The 23239-nt window shown below is 40.3% G+C and overlaps 1 pseudogene; it reads right to left on the bottom strand.

The window, feature by feature from the left end:
- Positions 1-320: 320 nt before the first annotated feature.
- LOC149262079 (DUF21 domain-containing protein At4g14240 pseudogene) lies at positions 321-1117 on the bottom strand (annotated as a pseudogene).
- Positions 1118-23239: the final 22122 nt, after the last annotated feature.

Below are 23239 nucleotides of genomic sequence, written 5' to 3'. Positions count from 1 at the left end.
AGAACATATATCTTCAGGTTTAAACCAGTCATTGATATTTTGTAAATAATGTTATTAATTGCAGAATGATGGTGGGAATCTCTCAAAGATGGATCAAAACTGATAGATACAATCTAGAGATCATAAAGACAAGCAACGATGTAATTTCCTCTAGAGTTTCTTTGATTACAAGCTAAGAAAAACTTCCTTTACTTCTGTTGAAGTGAATTTGGAAATACCACAATCATCACCATATATCAGTCATTTCCATTCACACTCTCCTCAAGGTCAACATGTATAGCTTGAGTTGAATTATATGCCATATCAAATTGAAAGTCTAATTACTCTATTTCGTAAGATTGATTTGCTTCATTGCTACATGGAAGTAGTTTTTCTTTTCCCATTTTTTCACAGTAGCGACCATATGACTTTTTCCCTTCTGAAATTCATTGAGAATAACATATATAGGCAGGTTTGTTGGTACCCGCAGCATTCTCCTTATTGAAACAACACTGACATGGGTCTTTGTTTCTAGATGAATTGTTATAAAGGCATTTCACCAAGAGAAGTTCTCGGGACTTCCTGAATATACAGGAATATGACTCTGGACTCATACCAAAATATTTCCCATTTCTTCCCAATCTAGCTTTGAATCTGCATCCAAATAAAAGGTTGACTTAATGGGTGTTGTAGCTTCCTCATCAATTTTCTCAGTGAGATCAAGTGCTCCACTTATAATAGTTGTTTCATCATGTGAGAGTTCCCCTCCTTTACGTGCCTCTTATCCATGAATTGAAACAAGAGCCTTCAGTTGTGCACGACTTCATAAGGTAGACTCATTGTTCCAAAGTATGCAATGAACGACCTTCAATATTGGATAAGCAATAGGGTAACAAATAAGTATAAGGATTTACACAAGCTACGTAAAATTTTCACCAACAAAAAGTCTGTGTTGTGAACATATTTCTTGTGGAATAACCTCCCCAAAAGTGAGGACAAAAATCACTACAAAAATCAAAGCAACTACAGTGCTAGAGATCTTTTCCAAATAGACAAGAAAAGCCTTCGTTACCATAGCATTACATAAGAGAAATGTCTCAAGAATATGATGTTGTTTTTTTACCACTGATAAGATGGCATGAGTTTCTCAAAGTCCAGAACCCGAGTCACCTTCATCATTCATTATCAGCACTACTAATAGTACTTGAACTGCATGCCATCTAATATCATAAATAGTTTCTAAAGTGGTTACGATTCTATTAGAATAGCATGTTGATATCAAATAAGCACAACAGTGAATAAAACTAATCATGAACATAGCAAGAGATAATAGGAATAGGCAGTAAGGAGATCAAAAAATACAATGGAGAACCACATATTTCTATTACACAAAGGCCTTGGCCTTGGCTTGCATTGCTCAGACAAAAGTACACACAAATTTATAGAGGAAGAAGGAAGATCTAGAATTATTCATGTGAAATTCATGAACACTATGAGGTTAAAAGTCAAATGACGGTGGGTAGCAGTCAGTTGTGGATGGCGAGTGTTGGAGAGTCAGTTGTGGGATGGCAAGGATAGTGTTTAATTCTACTTTGGTTTCACATTTAACATTCTCCAACTTGAAACCAAATGAAGAGTGATGAATCAAGTCACACCGAGTCCTACCATGCCTCTACATAACTCATGATTGTTTCTTGGTAGAATCCTAGTGAGAATATCAGCAAGGTTCCTATCTGTGTGAATATTTTCCAATGATAATTGTCCTTCCTCCAACACATGGCGGATGCAATGGAACCTTAAGTCAATGTGCTTGGTTTTTGAGTGAAATTTTGGGTCTTTAGCCAAGTGAATGGAACTCTGACTATCACAATATAGAACATACTTGTCCTACTTTATTCCTATCTCTCCTAGGAATGGCTGCCTCCACAACATCTCTTTACAAATAACCTGTAGTGGACTTTCTGGTGTTCATATCTTCATCCATATATGCATCTGTAAATCCTTTAAGAACAGTCTCATTATGACCAAAACATAAACACTGATGACTAGTACCCTTAAGATACCTCAAAATCCATTTTACTGCTTGCCAATATTATTTTCCTAGATTGGTAAGGAACCTCCTCACCACTCCCACTAAATATGCAATATCTAGCCATGTACATACCAAGGCCTACATCAAGCTTCCAACTGCTGAAGCATAAGGAATCTTGCTCATCTCTTCCTTCTCCTAGTCATCACTAGGACATAACTCACTACTCAACTTGAAGTGTGCTGCAAGGGGTGTACCAACTAGCTTGAAATCCTTCATATTAACATTAGGGGAATTTTGAGGTCTAAAATGGGCCTCCTAAGAAAAATGTACAACCAAAATAAATTTTATAAGACCCAACAGGATTCAAGATGATGATGTCAACCATGGGGGATGATTCACCCTTTTTGGAGTAAAAAAGTAAAAAGATTAAAAAATAATAAAATAATAAAACTAGTTTTTCAACTTATCTCCCTAATTTTTTACTCAAATTTCAAGTGGGGTTTCTCGTTGTATGTAAAATTTAATTCCTCATATAAGTAGTACCCATGTTTCATACTTTAGATGGACCCTGCTACATGAAAAATGAGAAATACATGAAAAAACATGATTACAATCACGTGTTTCATGTATTCCTCATTTTTCGTGTAGCAGAGTCCACCGAAAGTATGCAACATGGGTGCTCCTTGGATGAGGAACCAATTTTTGCATCCAACGAGGGTTTTCACTCGAAATTTGAGTAAACCCATAGGGAGATAAGTTGAAAATACGAGTTGAAAAAATATTTTCTCTTTTTTTCCTCTAAAATTTGATGATGTAATCTAATCTTATTTTATTATTTCCACTTTTGTTTTATAATTTCTTTAGGAGGCCCATTTTAGACCTCAAAATTCCCCTTATGACCTGTCAAGTACCTTCTTGATATATTTTTCTTGTGACAACCACAACCTTTTGTCTTTCCTGTCACGCATGATCTTCATGCCCAATATCTATTGTGTTGGACCCAAATCCTTCATTGCAAATTTGTTGCCCAAATATTTATTCGACCTATTGATCATATTCTTATCATGCCCAAAAATCAACATGTCATTCACATATAACAATAATATGATATACTTTCCTTGATCATACCTCTTGATATAGACACAATGGTCAAATTCCATCCTATGAAAACCATGTTCCAACATAAATGAATCAAATTTATTGTACCATTGTCAAGGTTCCTATTTCAACTCATAGATTCTCTTCTTCAACTTGAAAACAAGGTATTCTTTGCCCTTTTCTATGAAGCCTTATGGTTGCTCCATATAAATTTATTCCTCCAATTCACCATGAAGGAAAGCAGTCTTTACATCTAACTGTTCACATTCTAAGTCTAAAGCAGCAACAAGACCAAGAATGACTCTGATGGATGACATTTTAACAACAGGTGAGAAAATTTCAGTGAAGTCAGTACCTTCTTTTCATCACCACCAACCTTTCTTTATACCTCTCCTTCTTTTCGTCACCTTCATGCTTAATCCTATAAACCCATTTGTTTTGTAGAGCCTTTCTAGATTTTGGGAGATTTACCAACTCCCAAGTTTTATTTTCTAGCAAAGAGTTCATTTGTTCCTCCATTGCTTTCTTCCATTCTTTACTGTGCTCAACTTTACAAGCTTCTTGAAAACAATTAGGCTCATCTTCATCAGTCAATAAAATATAGTTTTCAAGATATCTTTGTGCAGGCTTATGAGGCCTAGAAGATCTGCAAACCACTGTGGTGGTGGATTAACAAGTTGTGTCTCCTATAAAGGTTCCTGTAAGATTCCTTCATCTTGATGTTCATTACTTTCCACTTGTTGTCCGTCCTGCTCTTGAACTTGCTGTCCATTTTCTTGCATTGGTGGGATGTCTTCATGTTGCTCTTCAAACTTGTCAATATCTTTCTTGACCTCTAGCTCACCTAAAATCCTCTTAAACATTTATGAATCGTTAAATATATCATCCCTACTTCTAATAATTTTATGTTTGATTAGATCCCATAGATGATAACCAAATTCTTCATCTTCATATCCCAGAAAAATGCATTTCATAGATTTATCATCTAACTTAGTTTTATTTTCTTTGGGAATATGTACAAATGCTTCACATCCAGATATTTTCAAAAGAGAATAATTCAACTTCTTACCAGTCCAAACTTCTTTAGGGATGTTGTCATCCAAGGTTGTAGATGGACATCGATTTATAAGGTAGAAATTTGTCCTTATAGCTTCTGCCCAAAAATGTTTCTCTAAACCAGAATTGCACAACATACTCCTCACCTAGGAGATAATGGTGTGAATAATCCTTTTTGCAACACCATTTTTTTTAGGAGCACCGGGCACAGTTTTCTAATGATTTATGCCAAACCTGTTACAATATTCCTTGAATTATTTTGATCAATATTCTCCATCATTATCTATTCTCAAGCACTTGAGAAATTTGTTAGTCTCTCTTTCAACAATGACATAAAGTTTTTGAAATATTTCAAACACTTCACTTTTACTTTTCATAAGATGGGCCAAAACCTTCTTGGATGCATCATCTATAAATGCTACAAAATATGATGATCCTCCTAATGACTTGACGTTAACAGGCCCAAACACATCTGAGTGTATCAATTCTAGCACATATTTCTTTCTGCCATGGCCACCTCTAAGGAATGAAACCCTTCTTTGTCTACCATATATACAATTCTCACAAATATCAAGATTGTATGATTTCAAGACTGGAAATAAATTTTTACCAACAAGGATTTTTAAGCCCTTCTGGCTCATGTGACCCAAGCACGTATGCCACAAATATGTTGAATTTCCTTCTTTAGTGACAACATCCAAATCTTATTTTCTTAACATTTCCTTCAATGTATATAATGTTCATGTCTTGGGTCCTCTGACCACGACCAATACTCCTTTGATAATTTTCCAAATTCCTTTTCCAAAGCTTGTGGAATAGACTTCATCATCTAGTTGTCCCATAGAGACAAAACTCATGCGCATTTCTGGTACATACTTGACCTATTTCAATATTATATCTTTGACATCCTTCACTTTATCTGGACATCTCCCACTCCAACAATACCACAAAAGTGATTATTCCCCAAATGCACTCTACCATAATCACTAGGATTATATGCAACAAAACTATCTTTTCATGGGGTTACATGATGAGATGCCCCAGATTCAAGGATCCAATCAAAGCTACTGCTAGATGTATATAAACATGCATATTCTACTGACACAGTAAATAACACATCATCATCTGTGACTACAGCAGTAGTCTCACCTTCATATATGCTAGATGACTTGTGATTTGTATTGGTCAGTCTCTGATCCTTTTGTCCTTACTTCCAGACTCGATATTCTTTCTTCATGTGCCTGGGTTTGCTACAATGAAAGCAGATGATCCTTCCCCTCCTTGATTTCGACTGACCTCTTGATCTTGATCGCCCTTATCGGCCTCAATCAATTCTCCTACCACAATCAGCTAGAGCTAGAGCTTCTCCCCTAGTTTTTCGCAATTGACTTGCATCGCAGCTCCTCATTCATTAAATTGTTGCTAATGTCATCAAATGTCAGGGTCCCTATTGGTGTTGAAGTATTCATATCTAAAATTAAATTTTCCCAGCTATCTGGCATAGAGCACATTAACAAAATGGCTCTAATTTCATCATCTATAATGATTTTAACAGAGACAAGTTGACTAGTAATCATATTAAATTCATTCAAATGCTCAACAACTTAGGCATCCTCCTTCATCTTGAGATTGTAAATTTTCTTCATCAAGAACACTTTTCTTGATGTCGTGTTCTTCTCATATAGATAATGGATCTTATTCCATAATCATTTTTCTGTCTTTTCTCTGGACACATTAAAATACACATTATTTGCTATATATTGGCGGATTGTTGCAATTAAATTTCTATATAGCTTATTCCATTTCTCTTCTATCATCAATAAGGGTTAATTTGTTACACACCCAATCATAAAATATTGATCCTTTAAAATCAACATATCCTCTATTTGTGATTTCCATAGGGAAAAATTAGCCCCGCTAAACTTCTCCATAGCAGTAACTATTGTCTCCATTCTCAATAAAATTCATGCCCACAAAGAAATCAAGGCTGCTTTTACAAAATTATATACCACTTGACCCAAATAAACCCCTTTAATATAAATTATATAACAAACTATAAACTCTTCTTACATATAACACCTCCCCTTTTTTTAATTTAAATTAATCGTAAGGAAACCAATATAATTATATATGTTTCACTCTTATTATAAAACATGTTTTACTAAAAAGATCAACAACTATGTCCAATACCAAAAACAGCTTACTACTTGCAATGGCCCTCACAACATCGGGATAAGAGGAGGATTTGTTATCAATTATGGAAGCTACTTTTGCAAATCACTCTCTCTCCCTTCTTTGCCAAGTGGAGGGTGATCTACCTCCCGAGATCCCCAAATGCGCCTATAAGCAAAAAAAAAACATAGTGAATGCAATTGTGTTGTCACAATTTCCCATCATTGTCTCGGCCACACCAACGATGGGCTCCAAATTGACACACCTCTTCACTAATCTAGATCTTAGCATGAAGTTTCATTACATCTGGGTTGTGTATTATTTTGAGTAGAGCTCTATGGAAAGTTGTTGCGATGAAAATGGAAGGCAACATTCTTTGATACTCTCCTGGACTACATAGTGGTTGTGGGGAGGCTTGGATCAGGTTCTGATACTAGTTTTTGAGATTAGAGAAGAACAACATAGAATAAAACTAATCAGGAACACAGAAGGAGATAACAGGAATAGGCATAATTCATTAAGGAAAGAAAAAACTACAATGGAGAACCACAAATTTCTATTACACATAGGCCTTGGCCTTGGCTTACATTTCTTAAGTAGATGCAAACACAATTTTATATAGGAAGAAGGAGGATATAGAATTATGAATGTGAAATTCATGGACACTGTGAGGCTAAACGTCAAATGATGGTGGGTGGAAGTCGTTTGTGGACAACGGAGTATCAGAGAGTCAGTTGTGGTACAACGAGGACAACGTGAAAGCCTTTTTTGGTTTCATATTTAACATAGCAAGGCCATTGAGGCAACTCTAAGAACAAATTCCAATCCTAATCAAGGTGGTTATTGGTGTCCACCCACCTATTCCATTTAGACCTCCAGTCTATTTCATTTGTTTCCTTGTTTATTTCAGCATTTACTATTTTTAGCAATTTTTCGATTCTTGAACTTCCATAGCAGTTTTGACCCCGTAAATGATGTTTGCTTTTAGGTCTTCTATAGACCCATTTCCGTAGCCATGGGCATGTGGTAAATCATGTAGTATTTGAAGAGACCTTTCCAACAAGGTATCATACATGCCAAAGGGAGATAATATGACCAAGTTATGACCCCGGGAAGTTGGTTACCCAACTAACCCCAATGAGGCCCACAAATTCTTGGCACTACATCTCCTGGGGTTAGGTTTTTCTCATGTTTTTCAATAATAAATAGGCCCTTGAGCCTCATTGTAACACAATTCAGAGGCATGTAGCCGCCACATCACTTCTTAGACATAAGCCACCATCGCCCGAGCCTAGACGTATTTCCATTCTATTTGTAAGCATATTTTAGTATTTGATATTGATGAAATGAAGTGTGATTTATGTTGCATCTCTGTATTTATGCTTATATCTATATTTTTTTGCGTTCATTTTTATGTTTGGATTAGTGGTATCAGAGTGGTCTTCTCTTTCACTGTTTTTCTTTGCATGTCCCCAACGAGGCCGGATATAAGGAGTTAGAGATCGAACTGCTCGAACCTTTACACAATCAGCCTCACAAATCTTGACGACCTCTCATGGAGAAAGAGAAGAAAGACATGGGGGCAAGAAATCCTTTCAAAATCTTTCTTAAATATTCCCTCGAGCGACAAAGGAATGCGATGATGGACAACTTTTCCCAGATCCTTCAGCGGCTATCCAAAGGTGACACATCTACTTCTGGAAGAACCACACCCTTTAAGTTACAAGTTAACTTTGACATCCCCATATTTTAAGGTCAAATAGATGTGGACACCATAGATAAATGGTTAAATATGCTAGAAGGATATTTTTTTGTTCATGATTTTTCTATCTGGGAAAAGATTACTTTTTCACTTCTCAAAGTTGCCCCCCACATCAAGGACTTGTGGGAACCTACTGTGAGAAGAAAGATAAAAGTACACCCTCATTATTTTGAGCCGCGCCCACTTGGAGTTCGTTTTGAGATGCCATCAAGGACCAGTACTACCCTGTTAGGAGCTATGAGGATAAATAAATAAAATGGACCGTGCTGCAGAAGGTAAGAGACCAAGACGTGCCAGAGTTTACCAATGTTTTCCATACCCTTTGCAGAAAGTTGGGTATCAAGGATTCTATGAAACATTTGGTACTCAAGTACCGTGGCTTCCTACACAAGTACATCGAGGATGAGATGGAGTTTCTGGACATCTCCTCACTCGGCATGGTGTACCAGTACATTGTCAAGATTGAGAAGAAGTTTAAATAGAAAAAGCGAGACTTTGGATCTATGAATCCAAAGCAAGGGAAAAGTGCCCCAAAACCATAGAATAAAGGGCAAAGACAAGGTGGGACAACCCAAGATAAACTATCAAAGCCGCAAGCAAAGAAAAACACCACAAAGAAAAATAAGGACACGGGAAAGTGGTGTGAGTTCCATAAGAGCTCCACTCACAAAAAAAGTGAGTGTCGGGCCAAGCATTCACAAGTGCCTGAGCTGAAGGCTTCCGAGTCAGATGCATGTTCTGACTCTGAGTCAAAAATTGACAAGGGGAATTACAAAGGGAAGTAGATCATTGATGTGGAGCCCAGTGCCACTGTGGCCACCACCAAGATCTAGAAGATCAAGTCTGGAGATCTAGAATAGGGGGAATGCCTATTCCACTCACAAATGTGGGTGAACAATTCCCAATTGCAGTTCATTGTCGACAGTAGGAGCCAAAATAAGCTCATTTCAACAGAGGTCATGAAGCTGTTGGACCTACCGACTACAACACATCTATAGTCATACACCATCGAGTGGCTTCACCAAGGGCGAGATCTTCATGTCAGCCAATAGTGTCACCTTCCCTACAACATCAAGCCCTTCATGGATAAGGTATTGTGTGATGTTTCTCCTCTTGAAGTTTGTGATGCGTTATTAGAAAAACCATACTTATGGAAGAGGCATGTTGTATATGAGTCTATACCTCGCTCTGTTATTATTTCTTTGGGTAGTAAGTTATACAGGATATAGGAGTTAGCCCCACCTACTGCCATCTCTTTCATCTCTTCTAAGAAATGCAGTAATGTAATCTCCTAGACTGGGAAATTTATTTTCTTTCTAATTCACTCTCAAAGTAAGGGGAAGGTCATAGCCACATCTGTGGCCCCAGGGAAGGTTTCCTCCAAGCAACAGAAGCAGTTGGATACGGTCGTGGAGGAATACAAGGGAATCTTCTCCTCACCCACAAGGGTACCCTAGCATTGTCAGGTCAAGCATTCAATCGATCTTACTTTCGGGCAACCTCTACCCAATGGGCCGATATATCATCACTCCATTCTAGAAAATTAAGAGATCGAGTGGAAAATCTAGGAGTTGTTGCAAAAAGGGAACATCTAACCAAGCTCCTCACCTTGTGAGGGCTTGATTGTACTTGTATAGAAGAAGGATGGGACCTCGAGGCTCTGCATTGATTATCGGGGATTAAACAAAATATCTGTCAAGAACAGGTATCCAATCCCACAGGTTGATGACCTATTTGACCAACTCAAGGGGGCCAAGTACTTCACCAAGATCAATCTGAATTCTAGTTATCACTAGGTTCCAATAGAGCCCACAAATGTATGGAACACCGCCTTTAAATCCAAGGAAGGCCTTTGCGAATTGTTGGTTATGCCCTTCGGGTTGAAAATTTTCACTGCTACTTTTATGAGGCTAATGGATGAGGCCTTATGGACCTTAACCAACTCGTTCGTGGTGGTTTGTCTGGATGACATCCTCAACTTCAACAAGAGTTGGGAAGAACACTTGCAACAAATTTGACATGTCCTTCAAACCATTTGGAAACAAAAATTGTGTGCCATCATGGAGAAATGCACCTTTGGAATGAGCTAGGTCCAATACTTAGGTTACATCATAGATGAGCATGGCATGCATGTGTACCCGACTAAGATCCAAGTCATTTGAGATTGGCCAGCCCCAACCACTCTAATGGAGGTTCGCAACTTTTTGGGCCTTGAAACGTTTTATCGAAAGTTCGTGTTGGTATTCTCCCATATTACTTGGCCTTTGAGTTAGATTACTAAGGGTGGATTAAAAGAAAAGTTTTCCTGGTCCAAGTCCCAATAGAATGCATTTATTGAGTTGAATCATCACCTCTGTTATGCACCAGTAATCACACTGCCAGACCTGCAGTAGCCATTTGAAATCGACACAGATGCCTCAAACTATGCTATTGGTGCATTCCTCAACTAGCATGGGAATCTAGTGGCATATCATAGTTAGATACTTTCTGGTACAATTTATAAGTACCCCGCCTATGATAAAGATATGTATTCCATCGTGTAGGATTGTCGACAGTGGAAGCACTACATTCTAGGGAAGGAGACAGTCATCCACAGTGGTCACTAACCTCTTCAGTTTATGCAGACACAGGGGAAGTTACGGAATGATTTCCATCAGAAGTGGTCTACATATTTTCAAAAATTCAATTTGAACATTAAATACAAAAAGGGAAGCACCAATCATGTTGCAGATTGCCTCAGCCGGCCCCTAGTTGCAGCACTAACTACTATTCTCAACTCTTGTGGTCATGAGACCTCTATATGGACAAAACTATAGAAAAATGATCCAGAGTTTGCCTCCACATACCATATGCTAGTAGATGGAAAGAAAGTTCTTGATTTCCACCTCTAGGATGCATTGTTATGCTACCTAGAACACCTTTGTGTTCCTTCAAGGAAGTGTGCCAAGTTGATTTGGAAGGCACACTATAGTCAGGTTCAGGAATTTTGGGTGTGGAGACAATTGTGGTTGTACTACACAAGTACTTTTATTGGCCCAAACTCTGACTCGCTGTTGGGAAATATTTCAAATACTTCACTACCTACACCATCGCCAAGCCAACCATCAAGAAGCAAGGCCTGTACACTCCTCTGCCTACTCCCAACCAGCCGTGGGAATCCATATCCATGGATTATATGTCTGTCCTCCCTTCTAAAAAGCATGTAATGACAATGTATTTGTGGTCGTAGATAGATCTTCTAAGATGGCTATATTGGTGGCCTGCAAGAAGAGTATCACCGTAGAGGACATTGCCAAACTATTCTTTGAATGAGTATGGGTACATTTTGGGATCCCGCATACCATTATATTAGATCGAGATAGAAGGTTCCTGAGCACATTTTGGTCAAGCCTTTGGAAACTAGGCCACTACGATTAGTAAGTCGATTTCCTTCCATCCCCAGACTGATGGCCAGATGGAGGTCGTCAATAGGATGATAGTGCACATACTTCACATGTACAACTCCAAGCATCCATAGCTTGACTGGTCACAATCCCTTTCATATGAGTCTATGATTTCAACCATTGTGTCTGATTGATGTTTCCATGCCTCACACGATTACAAAGACAAAATCCACACATTTATTGTCCGAGGTTGATAAAGAGACCAGATTTATTGAATGCATCCAACACATCTGCCAATAGGTTCACAAAATCCTAGAGAATTTGAATTCCAAGTACAAGTAGTGACATGATCAACATCGGGTGCTACATAAGTTTCAGGTGGGTAACAAATTTTGGTTGCATTTGCAGAAAGAATTCCTTACCGGAGCCCATCGGAAACTCAAACAACTCTGATTTCGTCCTTACACCATTACCAAGGTTGTGGGAGACAATGATTTTGAGCTCATCATTCCCCCACTCCTTGGCCTGCACCAAGTGTCTAGTGTGGACCGCATTCTTCCATACTTCCCATCATTACTAGACACATCAAACATTGCATAACAGCTCACACCAACAGAGTTAAACTGATACTGCATGGAACATGCCACAACTAATCATATTATGGACACACAGGTCAAGAACACTTGCCAGCAAAAGATTAGACTATATCATTTTGTCAAAACTGGCCAACTTCTGCACCAAGGCAAGTGGCTCGCCAAGGACGAGGTTTAACAGAAATTTCCTCACCCCTTGGAAGCTCTGCACATAATGGGGACCATTGCTTCCTAATGGGGAAGGAATTGTCCAGGAGGATATTGGCGGCCACCCACCTATTCCACTTACATCTCTAATCGGTTTCATTTGTTTCCTTGTTTATTCCAACATTTACTATTTTTAGCAGTTTTTTGGGTCCTAAACTTTCAGAGCAATTTTGAACCCCTAAACAGTGTTTTTTTGAGGTCCACAACTTGTAGCCAAAGGCTACAAGCTTGTAAAAAATCCTATAGTACTCGGAGAGAACTTTATGACAAGGTATCATATGTGCCAAATGAAGATAATATTACCAAGTTATGACCCCAGGAAAGTTGGATGCCCAACTAACCCCAACGAGGCCCACAAACTCTTGGCGTTACACCTCCTGGGGTTAGGGTTTTCTCATGTTTTTCAATAATAAATAGGCCCTTAGCCTCATTGTAACATAGTTCCTAGGCATGTAGTCACCAAATCTCTTCTCAGAGATAAGATACCATCACTCGAGCCTAGTCTTATTTCCATTTTGTTTGTAAGCATATTTCAGTGTTTGATATTAATGAAATGAAGTGTGATTTCTGTTGCATCTTTGTATTTATGGTTATATATGTAATTTGTTGTGTTTTTATTTAAGTTCGAATCAGTTGTATTAGAGAAGTTTGATTTTTCTTTGTTTTTCTTTTCATGTCCCCAACAAGGTTGGGACATAAGGAGTTAGCGCTCGAACTGGTCAAACCTTTGCAAGACCAACCTCGCAAATCCCGACGGTCTCTAATGGGGGAAGAGAAGAAAGAATAGGAGGTAGGAGATCCTTTCAAAATCTTGCTTGAAGAATCCCTCAAGCAAGAAAGGAATGTGATGATGAAACACTTTGCCCAGATCCTTCAGCGGCTACCCAAAGGTAACACGTCTACTTCCAGCGGCTACTATGGAAGCACCACACCATTTAAGGTACAAGTTAACTTTGACATCCCCATATATGAATGTCAAATAGATGCGTACGTTGTAGATAAATGGTTAAATCTGCTAGAAGGATATGTTTTTTTTCATGATTTTTCCAGTCAGGAAAAGATTACTTTTTCACTTCTCAAAGCCGCCCCCCGCGTCAAGGATTGGTGGGAAATCTACTGTGAGAAGAGAGGTGAAAGCAAACTCTCATTATTTTCAGTTTCACCCACTTGGAATTAATTTTGGGATGCCATCAAGCAGGAGTACTACACTATCAAGAGCTGTGAGGATAAATACATAAAGTAGACCACACTGTGGTAGGGAAGAAACCAGGATGTGTCTGAGTTTACCAATGTTTTCCATACCCTTCAAACGAATTTGGGTATCAAGGATTCTAAGAAAAATTTGGTACTCATGTATCGCGGCTTCCTACACAAGTACATCCAAAATGCGATGGAGTTCCTGCAAATCTCCTCACTCAGCATGGCGTACCGGTACACTGTCAAGATTGAGCAGAAGTTTAAAAAGAAAAAGAGAGACTTTGGATCTGCAAATCTGAAGCAAGGGAAAGGCACCCCCAAACCATAGAACAAAGGGCAAAGCGAAGCCAGGGAGACCTAAGATAACCTGCTGAAGCCACAAGCAAATAAAAACACCATGAAGACATAGAAGCACACAGGAAAGTGATGTGAGTTCTATAAGAGCTCCACTCACAACACAAGTGAGTGTCGGGCCAGGCAGTCACTCGTGGCCGAGTTGAAGGCTTCCAAGTAAGACACATGTTCTGACTCTAAGTAAGAACCCAAAAAGTGGAATGAAAAAGGGAAGAAGATCATTGACGTGGAGCCCAGTGCCACTGTGGCCACCAAAAAGATCCAGAAGATAGATCCTGGAGATACAGAGGAAGGGGAATTCCTATTCCACTCACAGATGTGGGTGAATGGTTCTCCATTGTAGTTCATTGTCGACAGTGAGAGCCAAAAGAACCTCATTTTATCACAGTTCGTGAAGCGTCTGAGCCTACCAACTACATCACATCTGCAACCAGACACCATCGAATGCCTTCACCAAGGACAAGATCTCCACATTAGCCATCATTTTCACCTTCCCTACAACATCAAGCCCTTCACGGATGAGGTATTGTGTGATGTTTCTCCTCTTGAAGTTTGTGATGTATTATTAGGAGAATCGTACTTATGGAAGCAACATGTTGTATATGAGTCTAGACCTCACTTTGTTATTATTTTTTTTCGTAGTAAGCTATACAAGATACCGAAGGTAGCCCCACCTATCGTCGTCTCCTTGATCTTTGCTAAGAAATGTAGTAAGGTCATTTCCCAGACTGGGAAATTTGTTTTCTTTATTATTCTCTCTCAAAGAAAGGGGAAGGTCGTGGCCACATCCATGGCCCCTAGGAAGAGTTCCCTAAGTAGTAGAAGCCAGTGGATACGGTCATGGAAGAATACAGGGATGTATTCTTCTCACCCACATGGGTACCCTTTCATTTTTAGGTCAAGCATTCAATCGATCTGACTCCCAGAGCACCTCTGCCCAATCAGATGATATATTACCCCTCCATTCTAGAAAATGAAGAGATCAAGTGGAAAATCTAGGAGTTGCTACAAAAGGGCATATCTAACCAAGTTCCTTGCCTTGTGGAAGCCCGATTGTACTTGTATAGAACAAGGATGGGACCTGGAGGCTCTGCATTGATTATCGGGGATTAAAGAAAATCATTGTCAGGAATAGGTATCCAATCAAATGGATTGGTGACTTGCTGGACCAACTCGAGGGTGCCAAGTATCTCACCAAGATCGATATGATGTCTAGTTATCACCGGGTTCCAATAGAGCTCATAGATAAATGGAAGACCGCCTTTAAATCTAAGGAAGACCTTTTCAAATGGTTGGTTATGCTGTTCAAGCTGACAAATGCCCCTACTATTTTTGTGAGACTAATGGATGACATCTTGCAACCCTTCACCAACTCGTTCGTGGTGGTTTATCTCGACGACATCCTCATCTTCATCAAGAGTTGGGAAGAACACTTGTAACACATTTGGTAGGTCCTTCAAACCCTTCGGCAACCCAAAATATGTGCCAACTTAGACAAATGCACCTTTGGCATGAGCTAGGTACAATACTTGGGTTACATCATAGATGAGCATGGAATGCACATGGACCTGACTAAGATCCAAGTCATTTGGGATTTGCCACCCCCGACCACTCTAAGGAGTTTCGCAACTTTTTGGGCCTTGCAAATTTTTAATATAGGTTCATGTTGGTATTCTCCCATATTACTTGGTCTTTGAGTCAGATTACTAAGGGCTAGGAGAAAGCAAATTTTCCCTGGTCCAAGTCCCAATAGAAGGCATTCATTGAGTTGAAGCACCACCACTTCTCTGCATTAGAACTCACACTACCAAACCTATACCAACCATTTGAAATCGAGACATATGCCTCAGACTATTCTATTGGTGGAGTCATCACCCAACACGAGCATTTAGTGGCCTATCATAGTGAGACACTTTCTGATACAATTCGAAAGTACCCCACCTATGATAAAGAGATGTATTCCATCGTGCAGGCTTGCTGACAGTGGAAGAACTATGTTTTGGGGAACGAGATAGTCATCCACACTTATCACCGAGCTCTTCAGTTTATAGATACATAGGGGAAGTTGTAGAACGATCACCATTTGTTGACGGTGCTAGACCTGCCAACATGTCAGGGGATCTCCCTGGTAAGAAGTCCCTACTAGACCTGAGACTGTTTGGTGTAGGAGTCCCAGCAGTGGGTCGTATGTTATCGCCTTGATTGCAGTTGCACGTAGAGGTAGGTAAGATATCCCTGTTGGTAGCAAGTGTGTGACATGCACAGCAAACCAAGGAAGGTGTATGAATGATTCTATCACATGGAGAGTGAGATGAGTGCGCCCCTTGGAAACCTGTGCAAACACGCAACTTGAAAGGGAACACACGTGCAAAGATGCATCACAAGTTGGAAGGAGGGTGAACCAACAATCCAAAGTGATGGTTAAACCAATAACACATTTCATTAAGATTAATACATACATATACAAAAAGATTCCATACATAAATGCGTAAGCAAACATATACATATATCATTAGACTAAACAAGTTAACTGAAATACAATAACAACATATGCATGAAACGTGTTGGCTCTGTTATATTAATAAGTGAAAGTTCCAATCATACAGTACAACCATGACCAACCACTAGTCCTGGAAGTGGAACGTTACAGTCACTGTTGCCGGCTCCTCCAAAGAGATGTACTAGCTTTGCATTGTGGAGAAGCCAAGGCTCGTTACAATACTCTCCAAGATTTCTCTAAGATACTCCTATCAGAAGCTTGGCTGACCAAAATCCTCTACAATGAGTTATGAGGGAGTATATATAGCAAGGGGTGGGGTGACACTTGACATTCCCCCTTTGTGATTGTTCATCTACCCTCATGACCCTTCAACTACTCTATGACTGTTACATTCATCTATTGACACTTGAACATCCACTTGATAAGACATTACATACAATCTACACATGTACCCATGTGAGACAAAATAGGCTTGAAAAAGCCATGCAAGCTATCACTAACACTCGGACAGTTATGGTGATACCAACTCTTTGACATCCTTGCGATGATCGATGGTGGCGAACTGATGCCAAGCTTGGTCGTACGTGATGGTGTCCGTGCGCTCAATGGTGACATCTTGCTAAAAATGAACTCTTGCCTCTGTCGCATCCGAGTACAATGATATGGCTCCTCTGTCTAACTCGTCTGATAACATGTGCATCATCATCTTGAGTGTAACTAGACCAGCAACATAATGATGCATAGCGTCTGTGTTGATCTCGAAGTGTGTGCTCATGACCATGCACATCAACTTGTCAAACTACATGTTCAGGTCTTGTCAGACTTGCTTCTTGTCTTCGCTTTGGTGAGTGTGCCAAATGGGTGTGATTGCATGCATGGGCACAATGAAATCCATGTTCCTGAATACCCTTGCATGCGATTGACAACACTGCTCACCCTGTCTACTCCATGCCAGCTTCTGGATGGGTCCATAACTTGTATGGGCACAGTTTCATCAGTATATGCATGTTGCGCCTCTTGTTGTGCCTGTTTCTGCTGTAACTCCTTCTCTCGTCTGTGCAGCTCCTATTCTTCCTTGAGTTGTTGCTTTAACACCTACAACTCCTTCTTTGTTTCTCTCTCTACCTTCGTGCGATCCTCTTGTCGCATTGTCACCTCAGAGCCTCAATCTCCAAAGCTGCTTTCATCACAAGTGGATCTGTTTGAACTTGCAACTTTGATCCGGCTTTGCACTGTCAACAACCTTCCTCTTACAATTGTCACATGCAGGTGTGCTACCTTCTACCGTGGCTGATGGTGCTTCTCGTTGTGACACCGCTGCCATTTCATCTTGATATCCTTGTCCATGAATAACTTGATGTCTTCATCAATAAGAAATTTCATAAACACTTGATCAACTACATCCCTAGTTGTGTTCTGAACGGTGTCATCAAATCTGCTCTCCTGGAAGCCATTGTACCTATGCTGCTGAGAGGTAGATGAACACCTGTGATACCTGGAGACATAACAACACTCATGAAAAACAATCTGTCAGTCGAAAACCAAAACAAACTAGAGGACTAACACGAAACATACATGTGTGACTGTCTATGAATATTGCACAATTTTCACTAGGAGGCTAGGAGACTGACTGCCAAAACTATGCAAGGTAAAATATAGGCTATTAAGAGGCTGACTGGCTGATGGAACTGCACAATGCACAATCCAGCCTAGCTTGCTGAGGACTGAAACTATGCAACGCATAATTTCAGTTAGCAGTGACATGCAAACTAGAAAATTGTATTGCGCAGTTTCTGGGCCAGCAAGGCACTGTCTCCCATAATTGCGCAATGAAAGCCCGGAGGTCAGTGTTGGGCCAGACTTGTGCAATTTCTAGAGGGAAGGCAAATTCTTCACTTCTAGAAATGCGCAATGCTAGCCGTGCAAGGCAAGGTCCGGGCTAAGGCAGCCCAGACTCGTCGATGGGAGACTGGAAACATGAGAAGTCTGACTACATGGTGATGTTGAGTGTAAAGAAGAGTGAATGATAATGGATGCAAACAACAAGTGCAGGATTCAGAAAGTGGGAAAACATGCATGTGTGTGAAGCGAGTCGTTGCAATGTCAACCATCAGTGCAAAAATAGTGTCATGCATGCGACAACAATGAGATGCAAACGAAAACTAAAACGATGCTTCTATAGGCTAACATACATCAAAATGACAACAAGAGCTCATTGAAATCAAGCAAACAACACTCACACAAGCCGAAACACAAAAAGCAACAGAAACACAACACAAGACATGCAAAATGGGCTTACCCTAAAAAATTTGAGTTGAATGTGCTGACGACTCCTAGATGCAATGTGGGATGTTAGAGCTACAGGATCGATGTGAGGAATTAGCTCTGCAATGTTTGGTTTGTAAGTTTTGATAAAATCGAGGTTATGATGCACATGCCACAAATATAGGAAAAGCGACGCTTGGTGGGAGGTTTCTAAAATGAGCATTGCACGTAACCTCCAACTAGTAAAAATATATCCCTAAATCTAGGGATACCTTTGCATGTTGCCTTGGGAAATGCAGTCCATGCATGCAAATCCATTTTTCTTGGTCTAGGAGGGAATCGGTCAACCTGAAGGAACATGCATCGGTCTGCGAGCCTGGGATGAAAATTTGTGCAATTACTAGGCTGAGCTGGGCTAGGTGTCCTAGAGGGATTGCACAATTTTTGGGTTCAGCAGGTGACTGCCTCCCAAAATTGCGCAATTTATGGGATGAGAAGTAGTGCTAGGTCACATTGCGAAGTTTTCTGGAGGAAGACTGCCTGACTACTCTATGCAATTCTGGAGCCCAACAGGCTACCAGGTTGATTTGCACAATTTTTGGAGGGAAGGTTGGTTCCCCTCCAGAATTGCGCAATTTTCTAAGGGAAGCATGACAAACTAATTTGCACAATTTTTGAGCTCAGCAGGATGGAAAACTGATTTGCACAATTTCTGGAGGGAAGGCTAGTTCCCTTCAAGAATTGCACAACTTTCTGGGGGAGCTGCTTGGCTAGCACATGGTCTAAGTCCATAAAGACAACCTGTGAGGTGAATGAAGCAAACTGACATGCACAAGCTAATGTGAGACTAAGAAACAGCTGAAGCCTATATGATTGATGGTGCAAGACATGCCGTTGAGGATGGTTGGTAGGGAGGCTCCAAAATGAAGCTAAGGAAAAATTTTGGAGGGTGTTTGTAGCTGCTACAACACCATCATAAGTGGTCTATATATTTGCAATAATTCCACTTGAACATTAAATACAAAAATGGCAACACCAATCATGTTGCAGACTACCTCACCTGGCTTCTAGTTGCAGCACTAACTATTGTTCTCAACTCTTGTAGTCATGAGACCTCTCGATGGCCGCAACTATACAAAAATGATCTAGAGTTCGCCTCCACATACCAGATGCTAGTAAATAAAAAGAAAGTTCTTGATTTCCACCTCTAGGACACATTATTAGTCTACCTAGGCCACCTTTATATTCCTTTAAGTGAGCGTGCCAAGCTGATTTAGGAGGCGAAGTAGAGTCAGGCCGGAAGACACTTTGGTGTGGAGAAAATTGTGGTTGTACTACAAAATTAATTTTGTTGGCCCAAACACCGACTAGATTTTGGGAAATATATTAGATCCTGCACTACCTATGCCATTGCCAAGCCAACCATCAAGAAGCAAGGCCTGTACACTCCTCTTCCTACTCCCAGCCAACCATGGGAATCCATCTCCATGGACTATATGTCTGACCTCCCTTGTACCAAGCATGGTAATGATTATGTATTTGTGGTCATGAATAGATTTTCTAAGATGGGTGTATTGGTGGCCTGCAAGAAGGGTATCACCGCAGTGGACACTGCTAAGCTCTTCTTTGAACAAGTATGGGTACATTTTTGTATCCCGCATACCAGTATACCAGATCAGGATAACAAGTTCCTGAGCACATTCTGGTCAATCCTTTGGACACTATTGGACACTAATCTCACCAGGTCGATTACCTTCCATCCCCAAACTGATGGCCAAACATAGGTCATCAATAGGATGAGAGTGCACATACTCCACATGTAAAACTTCAACCATCCTCAAACGTGGGATGAGAGTATTCCATATGTGAAACACAATTATAATAGAGCTCTGCATAGTTCGACTCGTCTCAATCCCTTTCAAGTGGGTCTAGGATTTCAACCATTGTGTATGATTGATGGTGCCATGCCTCATGCGACTACACAGACATAATCCACTCTATATTATCCGAGGCTAATAAAGCGACCAAACTTATTGAACACATCCAACACATCTACCAGTGGGTTGATGACATCCTTGAGAATTCAAATTCCAAGTACAAGCACCGACATGATCAACATCAGGTGCCACACAAGTTTCACGTGGGCAACAAATTTTGGTTGCATTTAAAGAAAGAATGCCTTACTGGAGCCCATCGGAAGGTCAAAACACTGTGATACGGTACTTACACCATTACCAAGGTTATGGGAGACAATGCTTTTGTGCTAAGCATTCCCCCATTCCTTGGCTCGCACCCAGTGTTCAATGTTGATCGCCTTCATCAATACTTCCCACCATTACTGGACACTTCAAACATTGCAGAACAACTAACACTAACAAAGTTAAACCTAGACTGCATGGAGTAAGCCACAACTAATCGAATTATGGACACACAGGTTAAGAACACATGCTAGTATAATATCCAACTATATCTGGTTGTAAAAGTTGGTCAACTCCTGCAGCAAGGCAAGTGGCTCACCAGGGACGAGGTTCAACATAAATTTTCCCACCTCGTGGAAGCTCTACACACAATGGGAACCAATTCTTCCTAAGGCGGGAGGAATGATCCAGGTGGATATTGGTGGCCACCCACCTATTCCACTTAGACCTCTCGTCAGTTTCATTTGTTTCCTTGTTTATTTCAGCATTTACAATTTTTCGGGCCTGGAGCAGTTTTGACCCCCTAAGCGGTGTTTTTTTACATCCGCTGCAGGCTTTTCGAAAATCCTTATATAATACTCGAAAATACCTTTCCAACAATATATCATATGCAAATTGGAGATAATATGACTAAGTTATGACCCTGGGAAGTTGGTTTCCCAACTAACCTAAACGGGGCCCACAAACTCTTGGCATTACATCTCCTGGGGTTACGGTTTTGGTTGTTTAGGGTTTTCTCATATTTTTAAATAATAAATAGGCCCTTGAGCCTCAGTGTAACACAATACTCAGAGATAAGCTACCATCGCCCGAGCCTAGTCTTATTTCCATTATGTTTATAAGCATATTTTAATCTTTGATATTAATGAAATGAAGTGTGGTTTCTACTGCATATCTGTATTTATGGTTATATCTCTAATGTGTTGCACTCCTGTTTAAGTTTGGACTAGTGGTATCAGAGCGGTATACTCTTTCTCTATTTTTCTGTCCATGTCCCCAACAAGGTAGGGATATAAGGGGTTAGGGCTCGCACTGGTTGAACCTTTGCAAGACCAGCCTCGCAAATCTCGACGGCCTCCCATGGCGGAAGAGAAGAAATACGAGGGGGCAGGAGATCCTTTTAAAATCTTGCTCGAACAAGCCCTCAACCGACAAAGGAATGCGATGATTGAAAATTTTTCCCAAATCCTTCAGCGGCTACCCAAAGGTGACACATCTACTTCCAGTAGCTACTCTAGAAGTGCCACACCCTTTAAGGTACAACTAATTTTGACATCCCCATATTTGAAATTAAAATAGATGCAAAAACCATAGGTAAATAGTTAAATCTACTAGAAGGATATTTTTTTGTTCATGATTTTTCTATTTAGGAAAATATTACTTTTGAACTTCTCAAAGCCACCCTCCATGTTAGGGATTGGCGGGAAACCTATTGCGAGAAGAAATATGAAAGTAAACCCTCACTGTTTTCAGCCACACCCACTTCAAATTCGTTTCAGGATGTCATCAAGGAGTAGTACTACCCTGTCGGGAGCTATGAGGATAAATACATAAAGTGGACCATGCAGTGGCAGGGAAGAAACTAGGACATGCCAGAGTTTACCAATGTTCTCTATACCCTTCGCATGAAGTTCGATATCAAGGATTCCAAGAAACATTTGGTACTCAGGTGCGGTGGCTGCCTACCCAAGTACATCCAGGATGAGATGGAGTTCTTAGAAATATCCTCACTCAGCACAGCGTACCGATATGCTGTCAAGATTGAGTAGAAGTTTAATCAGAAAAAGTGAGCCTTTGGATCTATGAATCCAAAGAAAGGGAAAGGCGCCTCCAAACCATAGAATAAAGGGCAAAGCCAAGGCGGGATGACCAAGGATAACCTACCGAAGCTGCAAGCAAAGAACAACACCAAGAAGACAAAGAAGGACATGGGAAAGTGCTGTGAGTTCCATAGGAGCTCCACTCACAACACAAGTGAGTGTCGGGCCAAGTAGTCATAGGTGCCTGAGCTAAAGGCTTTCGAGTCAGATGCATGTTCCGACTCTCAGTCAGAACCCAACAAGGGGAATGAAAAAGGGAAGAAAATAATTGACACGGAGCCCAGTGCCACTGTGGCCACCACCAAGATCCAGAAGATCAAGTCTGAAGATATAGAAGAGGGGGAACGTCTATTCTACTCACAAATGTGGTTAAACGGTTCTCCACTGCATTTCATTGTTGATATCGGGAGCCAAATGAACCTCATTTCAGTAGAGGTCATGAAGCGGTTGGGCCTACCAACTACAACACATTTGCAGTGGTACACCATCAGGTGGATTCACCAAGGATGAGATCTCCGCGTTAGCTAGCAGTTTGACTTTCTCTATAGCACCAAGCCCTTCATGGATGAGTTATTGTGTGATGTTGCTCCTCTTGAATTTTGTGATGTATTATTAGGAAAACC

Source organism: Pinus tabuliformis, chromosome 6 (assembly GCF_031772625.1).
Source record: "Pinus tabuliformis cultivar Carrire ecotype Pingquan chromosome 6, CPIR1, whole genome shotgun sequence".
Lineage (NCBI taxonomy): Eukaryota > Viridiplantae > Streptophyta > Pinopsida > Pinales > Pinaceae > Pinus > Pinus tabuliformis.
Note: the sequence above shows the minus strand (reverse complement) of the source record. Positions and strands in the feature narration are given on the sequence as shown.